Source organism: Narcine bancroftii, chromosome 1 (assembly GCF_036971445.1).
Source record: "Narcine bancroftii isolate sNarBan1 chromosome 1, sNarBan1.hap1, whole genome shotgun sequence".
In the NCBI taxonomy this organism is placed as follows: domain Eukaryota; kingdom Metazoa; phylum Chordata; class Chondrichthyes; order Torpediniformes; family Narcinidae; genus Narcine; species Narcine bancroftii.
In genome coordinates this window covers 246,684,325-246,698,871 of record NC_091469.1, presented here as the reverse complement: position 1 = coordinate 246,698,871, position 14,547 = coordinate 246,684,325, and positions in this window count along the sequence as shown.

The window sequence follows — 14,547 nt, the reverse complement described above, 5'->3', positions numbered from 1 at the left end:
TGAGGACGTGACTAGGAAGGTTGATGAGGGTAGAGTAGTTGATGTGGTCTATACGGATTTCAGTAAGGCCTTCGATAAAGTTCCACATGGAAGGTTGGTAAGGAAGGTTCAGGGGGTAGGTCAGATATCAGATGGGTTCAATGGTGGCTAGAAGGTAGATGCCAGAGAGTCATGGTGGATAACTGTGTGCTCGGATGGAAGCCAGTGACGAACAATGTGCCTCAGGGATTGGTGTTGGGTCGCTTGTTTGTCATTTACATTAATGATTGGATCATGGCATGGTAAATTGGGTTAGTAAATATGCAGAAGATACAAAACTAGGGGGAGTTGTGAGATGGTTTTCAGCGACTGCAGAAGGATTTGGACTGTTTAGGAGAGTGGGCTGAAAGGTGGCAGATGAAGTTTGAGTGTGAAGTGTTTCATTTTTGGAAGAATAATCAAAACAAGATGTATGCAGAGAAGGGGAGGGAGGGCATTGAGGAATGCAGAGGGACAGAGAGATCTTGGAATAACTGTTCATTGTTCTTTGAAAGTGGATTCTCGTGAATAGAGTGGTAAAGAAGGCTTTTGGTATGTTGGCCTTTATAAATCAAAACATAGAATAGAGGAACTAGGAGGTGATGTTGAGACTGTTCAAGGCATTAATGAGGCCAAATTTGGAATACTGTGTGCAGTTCTGGTCCCCAAATTCTAGGAAGGATATCAATAAGGTAGAGTGTGCAGAGAAGATTTAATAAATATATTACCTGGATTGCAGTATCTAGAATACAGAGAAAGATTAAGCAAACTGGGTCTTTATTTACTGGAGGTGTTGGCTGTTGAGGGGAGAATTTGATAGAGGTATATAAAATTATGAGGGGGATAGACAGAGTAGATGTGAATAGGCTCTTTCCCTTGAGGGCAGGTGAGATTGGAACGTGGGATCATAAGTTAAGGGTTCGGTGGCAAAAGTTTAGAAGTAACATGAGGGGAAACCTCTTCACTCAGAGAGTTGTGCTGAGTGGAAGGATGTTCTGAAAGAGGTGGTTGCAGCAGGGTCAATTTTGTCATTTAAGAGAAAGTTGGATTAGTGTATGGATGTGAGGGGACTAGAGAAGATCACTTAAATCAGTGCAGACTAGAGGGGCTAAGATAGCCTGTTTCCATAGTTATTGTTATATGGTTACATTTATCGTTATATAATGCAACAAGGGACTGTACTGTATTTTGAGTGAGTAAGATGGGAAAATGGAGCCGACAACTACGGAATCATGAGAACAAGTGTGGTATCAACCACATCCCATATAGATGAGGGTTTTAAAAACGTAAAAACATCATGCACCTTTGGGGGAAGGGGGAATTTTCTCTTTTTTCTTTTCTTTTGTACACCTAGATTAATCAAGAATACTATGAGATATGTTGTTAATATTATGAGAGTGGGAGGATTGGGAGAGGTGGGGTGGATGGACAAAGGATTTTATAAAGCTACTTAATGGCAGAAAAATTGAATCTTTTTAGTATCAATATAAAAGGAATAAAGAATGCAATAAAACGGAAAAGATTGTTAATGTATATGAAAAAACAAAAGTAGATATTGCTTTTTTACAAGAAACCCATTTGACAGAAAAAGAGCATAAAAAGTTGAAAAGAGATGAGGTTGGATTGGTATTGGCATCATTTAATTCAAAAGCTAGAGGAGTGGCAATATTACTGCATAAAAATTTACCAGTTAAAATATGTTAATTGTCAAAGTTATTCAGAATATTTGACTTTATTGAATCTGTATGCACCAAGTGTAGATGATGGAAAATTTATACAAAATGTATTTATGCAATTAGCAAGCGCAAAAGGAAAAATATTAAGAAGGGGAGATTTTAATTTTACCTTAGATTCAAAATTAGATAGATCAGGTGATAAAATTTAAAAAAAAGTAAAGTAGTTAAGATTTCAACAGGTTTAATGAAAGATAAGTGTCTTATAGATATTTGGAGAAGAACTTATCCAACTGATAGAGACTATTCTTTTCATTCTTTTAGACACAAGACATATTTATGTATAGATATGTTTTTAGTCTCTGCACAACGACAAGCTAAATTTCAAAAGGTTGAACATCAAGTGAAAGTTTCATCAGATCATTTACCTTTAATTTTGTAAATTGCATTGGAGGAAGAACAAAATATTGGTTATAGATGGAGAAAATACAATATTAATAGAGATTTTTGTGATTTTATGAGACAACAGATAACATTTTTTCTACAAAAGAATGAAAATTCAGTGAATAAATTTATTATAAGTCATATTTAAGAAGTCAAATAATAAGTTATACTTCTAAAATAAAGAAAGAACATGGGGGGGTGGCGTGATGGCGTATTATAAGTCATATTTAAGAAGTCAAATAAGTTATACTTCTAAAATAAAGAAAGAACATGGGGGGAGGTGGCGTGATGGCGTAGGAAGAGGACGTGGAACAACACCTCACCATGACAAAACTAATTAAAGCCTGAATTACAAATTTTGGAAAAAGTTTTAAAGATATTTAAAATATTGGTGAAAGTGTCTAACTTATAACTATGAGGAAAGTTAAAGCTCAGGTAGGGAAGAAAGCAAAAATAAAACAAGCTGGAAGTATGGAAGAAACACAGCCTACCTTACAAAGTGAGCCTCCCCAACCCCAACTGATGTTGCTGCATAAAGTATTCTTGACGCTGTCGCCAGCCTTGCGTCTCGCAGCGCAAGATGGTGCCAGCGACCAACTTCAACCTTCCCCCGATGTGGAGGACACTCCACGCATGAGCGCAATGACCAAATCGGCCCAGGCTGCAGATGCTGGGGTGGGGGTCTATACCCGCAGTTGGGTGGCCCCGATTGTTACAACGGCAGAGGAGGAGGAGGAGGCAGAAGATCCAAATCTGGCTGCAACTGCAACTTCAATGGAGGGTAGGCTTGAAATGCAAATACAGAAGTTTGTTTTATCCAAGTTAGACTTCTTATCTATCACCCGTTTTAAATGACATTGTTAGTCAAATCGGAAGCTTGGCTACACAAACGAATCAGGGTTTCACTGAAATGCGAGGCGCGATGTCCGAGTTATGGTGGGGGGGGGGGGGTGGGGGGAGAAAATGGCTATAATTAAAATGGATGTGAGTAAATGCTTTCCAGCAGTTGATAAAGTGCAAGATAATTTTAAAAAGCTTGAAGAATCCTTTTTTGATTGTAAAGATGAGATGGAGCAATATAAAGAAAGATTTGGACAGATTGAGATTCGTTCACTGGTTGGGAGGTGCAGAAGTCAGATTTGTTGAAAAAGATTAACAATTTGGAAAACCAAAGCCAGAGGAATAATGTTAAGATTGTGGGATTACCAGAGGATACTGAACCTGCTTCAATTTTGACGAAAATGGATTCCCGAGGTCTTAGGAGTAATGAAATTTCTAGATGGAAACGATTAGCTAATAGATTAACTAAATAATTACCAAAGTAATTTTGGTAATTGGATCAAACTGGTTTTATTAAAAATAGAAGATGTGCAGATAATGTAGTTAAATTTATGAGCATATTTAATGCAGCACAAAAAGAAAAGGACTAAGCTGTAGCGGTCGCATTAGACCAAAAAAAAAGCATTTGATAGATTAGAATGGGACTATTTAAAGTATTAATTGCATTTTGTAAATTAGAAAAAAGCATTATATAATCAACAAATTAAAGTGGGGACAAATAGGCAAATATCAAAGTCTTCTTTATTAGAGAGATTATCTTGGCAAGGATGCCCATTATCACTATTTTTTATTTGCTTTTGCCATAGAAATTTTGGCAGAAATAATTAGACGAGACAATGAGATTAAAGGTTTTGAGATAGACAATAACAAACATAAAATTAGTTTATTTGCAGATGATGTTATAGTCTATTTAACAAAACCAGAAATACCATTGTGCAAATTAAATTTAAGATAAGTAGAATATGGTTAAGTGTCTAGTTATAAAGTCAATGTTGATAAGAGTGAAGCGATGCCTATGGTTGATATGGATTATACAGAGAAAAAAGAAAAGACAATATTTAAATAGCAGAGAGAAACAATTAAATATTTAGCAATTAATTAATTTATATTGAATTACATACCACTATTAAATAATTGAGGAAGATTTTTTAAAAATGGGAAGATTGAATAGGATGGGCAAATTGTGTCAGGATGAATATTTTTCCAAAAATGCAGTATTTATTGCAACCATTACCTATTTTTATTCCAGAGAGGTTTTCCCAAGAGCTAAATAAAAATATTTGGAGAGATAAAATGCAAAGAAAAATGCTGGAAAGACTGACTTGGAAATTTGAATAAAGAAGATTAAGACTAGCAAATTTTAAAAATTATTACAAAGCAGTCCAATTGAAATTCTTGTCCTCCTTTTATCAAATTGGAGTAAAAACAGCATGGGTTCATATTGAAATAATTAAAATAGGAGAAATCAACCCAGAGTATTTTTTGTATAAATGGAATAACAAGTTATTGAAAAAGAAAACAGAAGTAAAATATTAAAGCATTTGCTTAAGGTATGGAATGGAATCCATATGGAAAGAGGAAATACAAATGATCAAATATCTTTTACTTTGAATAATTCTTTTTCGATATTTGTTATAGTAGAGGTTACAGAGAATGAACGATTGTTTGTTAGGTTCCTTTTTTATGAGTTTTGAACAAATGAAAGAGAAATATCAAATAATGCAATTTTTTCATACTATCAACTTAAAATATATTTAAAAGGAAAATTAGGTGTGAATTTAAGACTCGGAACAAAGTCAATTTGAATATTTAATTAGACACATTTATTGAGAAATTTATTACTAATATGTATATAACATTACAAGATACTATGGGGAAAAAATAATTATATAAATTAAAACAAAAATGGGAAAAAGATCTAAATATATAAATTCAAGATGATGTTTGGTCAAGGTTGTGACAGGAGAGTAACAAATACAATTAATGTTAGATATCAAATGGTGCAGTATAATTTTTTACATTATACTCCATATAAATTAAAAGGATTAAATTCCAATTATTCTGATAAATGTTTTACATGTAACATGTAACTCAGTTTGGTCCTGTGTTAAAGTGTGTTAAATCTTTTTAGAAAGATTTGAGTATATTATTAGGACAAATTATGAAGATAAAAATACAAAAGGATGCGAGAATATTTTCACTTGGTAATATATACGAAGATGATGTGAAATTGAAGGTGGATAAATATCAAGAAAAATTTCTTAATATAGCAACAGCGGTAGCAAAAAAATGTGTAGCAGTAACATGGAAAACAGAAAATTTTATAATGATGGACAGATGGAACAGTGAAATACAAAATTGTATACCGTTAGAAAAATATACTTATAGTTTAAGGAATCTGATTGGGAAATTTTATAAACCATATATGGAATTTGTGAATAAAAACCCATCCACATCACCCACTCCTTTCAATCAATCACCAGAAGAGACAATAGTTATATGAAGAGAATATGATTAATATACAGTTATCTTTCTTTTTCCTTTTTTGAGGGGAAGTGGGTGGGGAGAAAATTTTTTAAAAATTTGTATAATCTTGTACTGAATCCAGATTACAAAGAAAGATTGAGTAGACTGGGTCTTTATTCATTGGAGCGTAAAGGTTGAGAGGGATTTGATAAAGGGATTTAAAATTATGAGGGGGATTGATAAGAGTAGGTGTGAATATTCTCTTTCCCTTGAGGGTAGGTGAGATTCAAACAAGAAGTCACAAGTTGATAGTGAGGGGGGGAAAAGTTTAGAAGTAACATGAGGGGGAACTTCTTCACTCAGAGAGAGGTGGCTAAGTGGAATGGGCTTCCAGAAGAGGTGGTCGCAGCAAAGTCAATTTTGTCATTTAAGGAAAAGTTGGATAGGTATATGGATAGGAGGGGATTGGAGGGTTATAGCCAGAGTCAAGGTAGGTGGGACTAGAGGAGGTCACTTAGATCGGTACGGACTAGCCGAGATGGCCTGTTTCCATACTATAATTACATTATATGTTATAATACAATAATTGTTTGTCATTGATACAAGTGATAAATAAAATTTTCAAAAAAAACCTATTGACACCATTGTTAATGGGTGTAGTGAACCAAGTGGCAGAGACATTGTCTCTCAGGGAATTTTTTTCAACATTGTGGTGATACCTAAAAAGAACAGGGACCCATTGAAGCCATCCTCACTATTAAATACAGATTACAAAATAATAGCCAAGGCACTGGCCAATAGGCTGAGTCGGAACCTTCCCATGTTGATAGATCTGGACCAAGTGGCTTCATCAGGAAGAGGCACTCTGCTAACAACTTGAGCATACTATTTCACATTATATATTTGGCACAGGCAAAGCATGATCCATGTATAATAGTTTCGCTAGATGCAGAAAAGACCTTTGATCGACTAGAATAGCCTTGTTGGTTTAAAGTTTTGGAAAAAAATTTGGAATGGGACAAGCATATTTTACCTGGATACAAACATTGTATGACAAACCACAGGCAAGTCAGTGCGAATGGACAAACATCACCAACATTCCCCTCAGTAGGTCCAGGAGGCAGAGCTGTCCTCTGTCTCCAGGGCTGTTCGTCCTCTCAATTGAACCATTGTCAAAGGATATCAGGAAAGATCTATCGATAAAGGGATTTAAAGTGAGTCAACGCGAACACAAGATAAATCTAATGGCAGAAGTCGTGTTGTACCTGACGGACCTGGCCTGGTCTTTGCCAAAGTTGCTCACCACACAGGACTATTGGGCTACAAAGACAACATAGAAACTATCATGCCACTGAATAAATTTGACCATGAAGAATATCAAAGAAGCAGCAACTTCAGCTGGCAGGCAGGAGCTGTGAAATACCTAGGGATTAAGATTGACAGTAACCTGGAAAATGTATACAAATTCAACTGCCCCACTATGTTGGAGAAGATAGAAGGTGACTTAATGAGATGGAGGGATCTGCCCATCACCTTAATGGGAAGGGTTAGTTGCATAAAGAAGAAGGTGATGCCGGGATGCAAATACTGCTTCCAGTCTTTGGCAATTCCATCCCCACAATCCTTTTTAAAGGCACTGAATGATAGCGAAAGGAAATTCATTTGGAATGGGAAAGTACCCAGAATAGCCTTGAAAAAGGTGACATGGGACTACATGGGTTCTAAGATTGCCTGATTTTAAGAAATAATATCTAGCAGCTCAGTTGAGATTCTTTGCATCCTTCTTTGAGGAGGGGTCCCACTCATCTGGGTGCAAATGGGATTGTATGTACAAATGGGATGCTAAATTAATAGAAAAAAAAAGATAACCCCATATTGAAACATCTGATTAAAATCTGGCACTAGATCAATGAGCGTATTGGAGAGAAAGTGCAAATATAACCAAAGGCACCACTGACTCTTAATGAATTAATGCCCATAAACATCGGCATTAAAATCCTGGAGATTTGGCTCTGACAGGGGAACATATTGAGGACTGCTACGAGAGGAGACAGCTGATGTCCTTTGAGTAGCTAAAGGGTAAATATGATTGGTCTTATGGGATCTTTCACTGTTTCCTCCAATTAAGATAATTTCTATGGGACAAGTGAGGCCCTACAATGACCCCACCTACACCTAGTGAAGTTGAAGAGTTGCTTCAAATGGGAAACACACTCAAATTTATATCAAGAATGTACTCGGTACTCCGAGGTGAAAGCCCAAGCAGGAGCTACACAGATCAAGAGAGATGGGAGACAGACCTGGGCATCACAATTAATGAGAGTTGATGATGCAGACAGCATGACAACAACAGTGATTAATTCCAGATACAGACTGGTCCAATACAACTTCCTGCACCGGCTCTACCTCTCCCCACAAACGATACACAAGGCAAAATCGGAGGTGCGAGAGTCGTGTTTCATGTGTGGAGTGGAGTTGGGAACATTTGTTCATTCAACCTGGACCTGTGCAAAGGTAGCCCCATTTTGAAAGGATTTGGCCAACATACTAACCAGATCCTATATCTGCTGGGGAACCTTATGGACATAAGCTACAAATTAACCAAATTCAATTTGTATTTATCACTTAGACAATAGCAAAAAAATGCATAGTGATGACCTGAAAGTCTGACTCCCCTCTTCTTATCAGTAAGTGGATCATCAAGATCCACGGCTGTGTTCCCATGGAAAAAATTACGTATAATCTTAGAAAGCGAAACAGCACCTTTGTTAATGGCAGCCACATCTGACGGGCATGGGGGGCACACCCTGACAAAAACATTTACAGAGATCTACCAAAAGATTGATTAATGAAAGTGATTATACAAGGGGATGGCTCCACAGCCTCTGATGACATTTACTGAAAACGCCAACACCAATCCAGCCTCTTTTTTCCTTTCACATTTTTCGTTTTCTCTGTCTTTCCTTTGTTTTTTTTTGGAGGGGGTTGGGAATGGATGATGGAGAAACACCACATGTATGTAGATTGATGGGAGATATTGATATATTCTTTAACAGTCAGTGTGATGTTTCCTCATTTACTGATGGAAAATGAAAAATAAAATATAAAAAGGGTCTATGGGATGCTGGGGAGTTCATTAATAGGGGGATGGAATTCAGGAGTCGAGAGATCACATTGCAACTCTATAAAGCTCTGGTAAGACCACACTTGCAGTATTGTGTTTAGTTCTGGTCACCTCATTATCATAAGGATGTGGAAGCTATGGAGAGTGGGCAGAGGAGATTTACCAGGATGCTGCCAGGATTGGGAAACAAGTCTTATGAGGCAAGGTTAGCAGAGCTGGGACTTTGCACTTTGGAGTGTAGAAGGATGAGAGGAGACTTGATAGAGATCGACAAGATTATGAGAGCCATAGATAGGGTGAACAGCCAGCACCTGTTTCCTATGGCAGGATTAGCAAACACTAGAGGACCTGTGTACAAAGTGAAGGGAATGAAGTTTAGTGGAGACATCAGGGGTGTTTTTTTACACAGATTGTGGCTGCCTGAAATGGCTTGGTGTGGATGGTGGTAGAGACTGAAACATTGGGGGCATTTAAGAGACTCAAGACACAAGGATGAAAGAAAAATAGAGGGTTATGGGGTAGGGAGGGTTTAGTACTTTTTTTTAGGAAGAAATGTATGAGATGGTGCAAGATCGAGGGACGAAGGGCCTGTACTGTGCTGTATTCTATGTTCTAAAGGCACATTTTCTTCACTGCCTGCTGTATCTGCATTCCAATCTTCAATAGCTGATGAACCAGGTCTCATTGCACCTCCCCGTTCCTCATTTCTCAACATTGATAATAATTTGCAGTCCTATTATTGGCACCAAAGTGGAGACCCCCACCCAACCCCATTATCGCCATTAGCCTGCACCTGACATAAACTTGCCCACTCCTAATCTGTCCAAGTCACACCGCAGGACTCTTGGAATCTTCCTCACAGCTGAAGAAGTCAAGTGTCCTGATTGATGTCTTCACTCTCTCCTCTGCCAAAGTTGTCACCTTCTAATATCGGTTCCTCCGTGCATCCTGTTATACCGTTGATGTCTTCTGAAGTGCATCACGTCACGCTGTCTCTCATGATCAAAACAGCTCTTTCACATTCAGATCAGCCTACCACAAGGATCGGCTTCCCTCATCCACAAAATGAATATAAATGTCACTATTTTGAGATATAACATTACAGCACAGTACAAGGCTCTTCAGCCCTCGATGTTGTGCCAACCCATATATTCCTACAAAAAAACTAAATCCTTCCTATCTTGTAACCTTCTATTTTTCTTTCATCCATGTGCCTGTCTTAAGCATCTCTTAAATACCCCTAATGTTCCAGCTTCCACCACCACCCCTGGTAAAAGTTAAAATCTTGTTTTTTTAAAATGCTTAGTTAATTTTATGCTTATCCCTTAAGACTATTGTTTGTAGTGTTTCCTTAGTGACTATGACATAATATATCGTAATATACACACCGACTAAGAACTTGCATCTCATTTTTCGACGAACTATGAAGGGAACGTGAACTCAAGATAATTTTCTTTGAATTCATCTTATTTCTTCTTGTATATCTCTTTAAAGTTGAATATTGTTATATCATTATACAATAAGCTTTATTTATTCAGCTATGAAAATCTTAATGCAAAATTATGCAAAATGTTTATCAGTTTTATCAACTAATTAAAGCTACTTAAAGGTTCATCTACAAAGTTTGGTTTATTGGATTAATAAGGTAGTAATTCGGAATATTGTCGCTTATGTTTCTTTGAAGATGATGTTTTGAAATCGGGAAATACTAGAACCTTGAAACTGTCATCTATATTTTGATTTAAAGCAAGTTATAATTGTGAACTTTGTTTGGAAGAAAGGGTTGTTGTCTGAAAGAACTCAACATGTTAAAAAAGAGACATTCTCACTGTAACAATAGAATATTGCAATTCTGTGAGAATCTGCCTATGTTGTCTGTGAAATGAGCAGTTTGAAACCAAGCTAAAGTCTTGGAAAACACTTGATAAACCAGCTTGTGTGAAATACCACAGATTCAACCAAGTCAGCAACCCTCTTAAAGGGACCACATAAGATACAAATTTGTTCCCAGGAACCAGTGGAAGCCAGGGTAGAAGCTAGGTTGCAGTGTGAAGAACCCAAGATGGATAAGAGGAAGTCTCATCGGGCTAAAGACCTTGAGCAAACAGCTCCTCTCAAATAACTATTTGGTTGTGAGTTGAGAAAGCGAGGTGGACCAACAACGCTTGGCAGCATAGAAGAAGCGGCTTCAACTACCAAGCAAGAAGAAGACGTCATTAACTGGTTTAAAGACTAGTGGAACTGTAACAGATGAATGTATGTTGCAAAGCCTCACTGGTACTGTATCGAGCAAAATGCTGAAGATAGAGACTCAATCAGAGGTATCTGAATGTTCAGATGTGAATCCTGATGATAGTATTTCCAAGGTTATGAGAGCAGGAAGATCTTTAAAGGCATCTAGAGCAAGTACAGCTTCGCGTGCTTCAAGCATAAAAAGTACGTATGCTAAGGTGCAAGCAGATTTGGCTACTGTCTGTAGACATGCTTTAGAAGATATGGAAGCTGAAATGATGAATCAGAAACTAAGGCAAAGGGCTGAAATCAGGAATCACCAACAGAAGTTACAAATGGCTTGTCAAGAATTGAAGAGAGAAAAGAAAAATCTAGAGCTTGAGGAACAATGTGCTATGAATATGGCCAAAGTAAAAGCATAGGCTCAGGCTTCTGCGAGATCTATCACTCAAAGGGAAATACCCAAAAGGCTCGCATCTAACGTTCCAACAGATCAGTGGGTACTGCAGTTACAAGAAACGAGTAGACTTCAGCAAGGAGCCACGGGTGGCCCTGCTAGTGCTCGGATGTCAATGACCAACCCTGTGAAAATGGCTAACGACATTTAATCTTTCCAGAGCGCACAATGTATGGATCTTCCCGAAAGGAGGGTATTTCAAAAAAGTTTAACCATGCGAGTTGGTCATACTCAACCATTGATGTCTCTTCGTGTTGCTGAAGAACCAGCGACAAGTCAAGGATCCCCATCAACGCCATCACTTACACACCAAGGATCCCCACTAATACCATCTCTTATATACCAAGGATCCCCACCAATTCCATCACTTACAGCCCAGTTCAAGATCCGTTTGCTCCATTCAAAACCAGCCACAAGGCATGGTGAACAAGACCGTATATTATCATTCATAGCAAAACAAAATGAAATCTCTGCTATGTTACCACAGCAACAAGGTTTACCTCAAAAGGAAATTCCAGTTTTTAATGGAGATCCATTAAAATATCTGATGTTCATGTTCTGTATTACCTGGAACAGTATACTGGAGGGAAAGTGGAGTTAGTCAAAAGTTGCCAATATATGGATCCAGACAAAGGTTTTAAAAGGGCAAAATAATTATTGCATCGTCATTATGCCAATGAACATAAAATCGCAAGGGCCCACATAGACAAGATTCTTTCTTGGTCAGCAATAAAATCAGAGGATGCAAAGGATTTACAAGCAAAAGCACTCTCCCTGAGAGGATGTTGTAACACATGTGCAAGAGCTGAATTTGTCAAATTGATTTATAAACTGAAGGATTTATGGAGAACCAAAGTTGCAGAGCTAAGATTCTTTCTGGAATGGACAGCACTTTTTAGGATGTTGTACAATTTTTGGAATGGCACATGCATTTTAACACTGTGCCAGTATTTGGACATATTAAGGATACTTCAATAGTTCCTAAAGATGTAAAGAACTCCAAGTCATTCTCTCAACAGGTACCAAAGGGAAGTGCCTTTGTTACTGCTGTGTCAGATACAAGCACAAGAAAGAACAAGGAAACAAAGGAAAAAGAAGACCAGACTGTTCAGGAAAGCGGTTTGCTTTTGAAAAATGTTCACGATTGGAGAAAAAGTAACTTGACGAGAAATTAACCTTTTTAAAGAAGAATGGAATATGTTTCGGTTGCTTGTGTAAAGGGCACATCAGTAAAACTTGTAATAAGCGATTCAATTGTGATTTATGCAGTTTAAAAAATCCCAAGTTACTGCATACTCAACAAAGTAAAGTTGAGAAGGAAGTCAAACAATCTGAATCCAAGACTAAAGACACAGTCAGAGAGAATGTTTCAGCATCAGTTCATACAAACAGTCTTACTGGGGCCGGTGACAAAGCCCTCTCAATAGTTCCTGTGCAGGTTAAAGAGAAAAGGGGGAGCTTCATACTGAAGACCGACACATTTCTTGATCCAGGAAGTATTAATTAATGAATAAACTTAATCTTCATGGTAAAAGATCACAGATCATATTGAAGGCAATAAATGATGAAAGGAACATTGAAATTAATATAGTTTCAGGTTTACAGATTGCTGGATTGAATAACAATGACTTTTGCAATCTTTCAAGTGTATATATTCAGAAGACTATGTCAGGGAATAAGGAGAATATTCCCTATCAGGATGATATCAAACAGAGGGCTCATCTAAAAGATGTTTGCTTACCTAAAATTGATATCAAAATTGAGATGTCAATTGGATTAATTGTACCAAAAGCTCTCGAACCTCAAAAAGTAATAAAGAGTCAAAATGACAGACCTTATGCTGTGAGAACATTGCTTGGATGGACAATTAACGGACCATTAGGAAGAAAAATGAATAATGATCAGGAGACGTTGAACATGAATGTCATCAGAATTTCAGTTGTGAAACCTATTGATCTGTAGGAACAACAGTTTAAAATTGATTTTCCTATATGTCTCAAGAATATTCAAGAACCTTCAAAGGAGGACGAACAGTTTCTGGATTTAGTTTCAAATTCTATTAAACATGTTGATGGTCATTACTATTTAACATTACCTTTGAAGAAGAGAAATTTGTATGCCAAACAATAAAATAATTGCAGAACAGTGTATTTGAAGAGAAAATTCAAGAGAAATTCTTCCTTTCATTTGGAATATACCAATAACATGTCAGATATGATAACCAAGGGTTATGTTGGTATCAGAAGATATCTTGGAACATAAAGATAGTAAAAAATTATATTTACCTCATCATGGAGTTATAGATCCACAAAAGGAGAAACTACGCATAGCATCATTTCAAGGAGTTCCATTGAATTCTCAACTTTTACAAGGTTCAGACTTAACCAGTACTTTAATAGATGTTCTGATAAGATTTTGTAAAGAGATTATTGTAATTACTGCAGATATTGAAGTGATGTTTCATCAAGTGTAAGTACCATCAAATGATCATGATGTTCTACTATTGTTATGGTGGCCTAATAGCGATTACGGTAAAGACTGATTGAGAACAGAAAAAACAGTTCATCTGTTTGGAGCAACTTTGTCACCAAGTTGTGCAAATTTTGCTCTCAGGACATGTGCTGAAGATAATGAAGAGTGATTTAGTTCTAAAGTTAAAGGCATCATCAGAAATAATTTCTATGTTGATGTTAGTTCAGTGGTTTCAGAAAAAGAAGCAATAGATCTTTATCATGAATTAAAAGAGATCTGTAATAAAGGAGGTTTCTTCTTACAAAATGTATTAGCAACAGTCGAGATGTGTTGGCTGTTATTCCTGAGACAGAAAGAGCAAAGGAGATCTTGACTTGGATTGTGATGTTCTACGTGTCGAAATAATTCTAGGGGTGCAATGGTGTGTTCAATCTGACGTTTTCAAATTCAAAATTGTTTTGATAAAACTGCTTTTAACAAAAAGAGGTATTCTTTCGATCAATAAATGATCCTTTGGGAATATTGGCACCAGGAGTATTAATAGCCAAGAAGATTCTGCAAGAATTGTGCAGAAGAAAATTTGGATGGGATGAAACTATACCAGAATCCATCGCACAAGATTGGATAAATTGAATTGAGAGTCTTAAAATGTTAGAAAATTTTGAAGTCAACAGATGTTTTAAACCAACAGACTTTGGAATTGACACATTTGCTCAGTCATACCACTTTGCTGATGCAAGTGAAGTTGGTTTTGGTACTGTCAGCTATCTTTGGCTTGGTATGAAATAACCAAGAGCATTGTGGATTTGTAATGGGAAAAG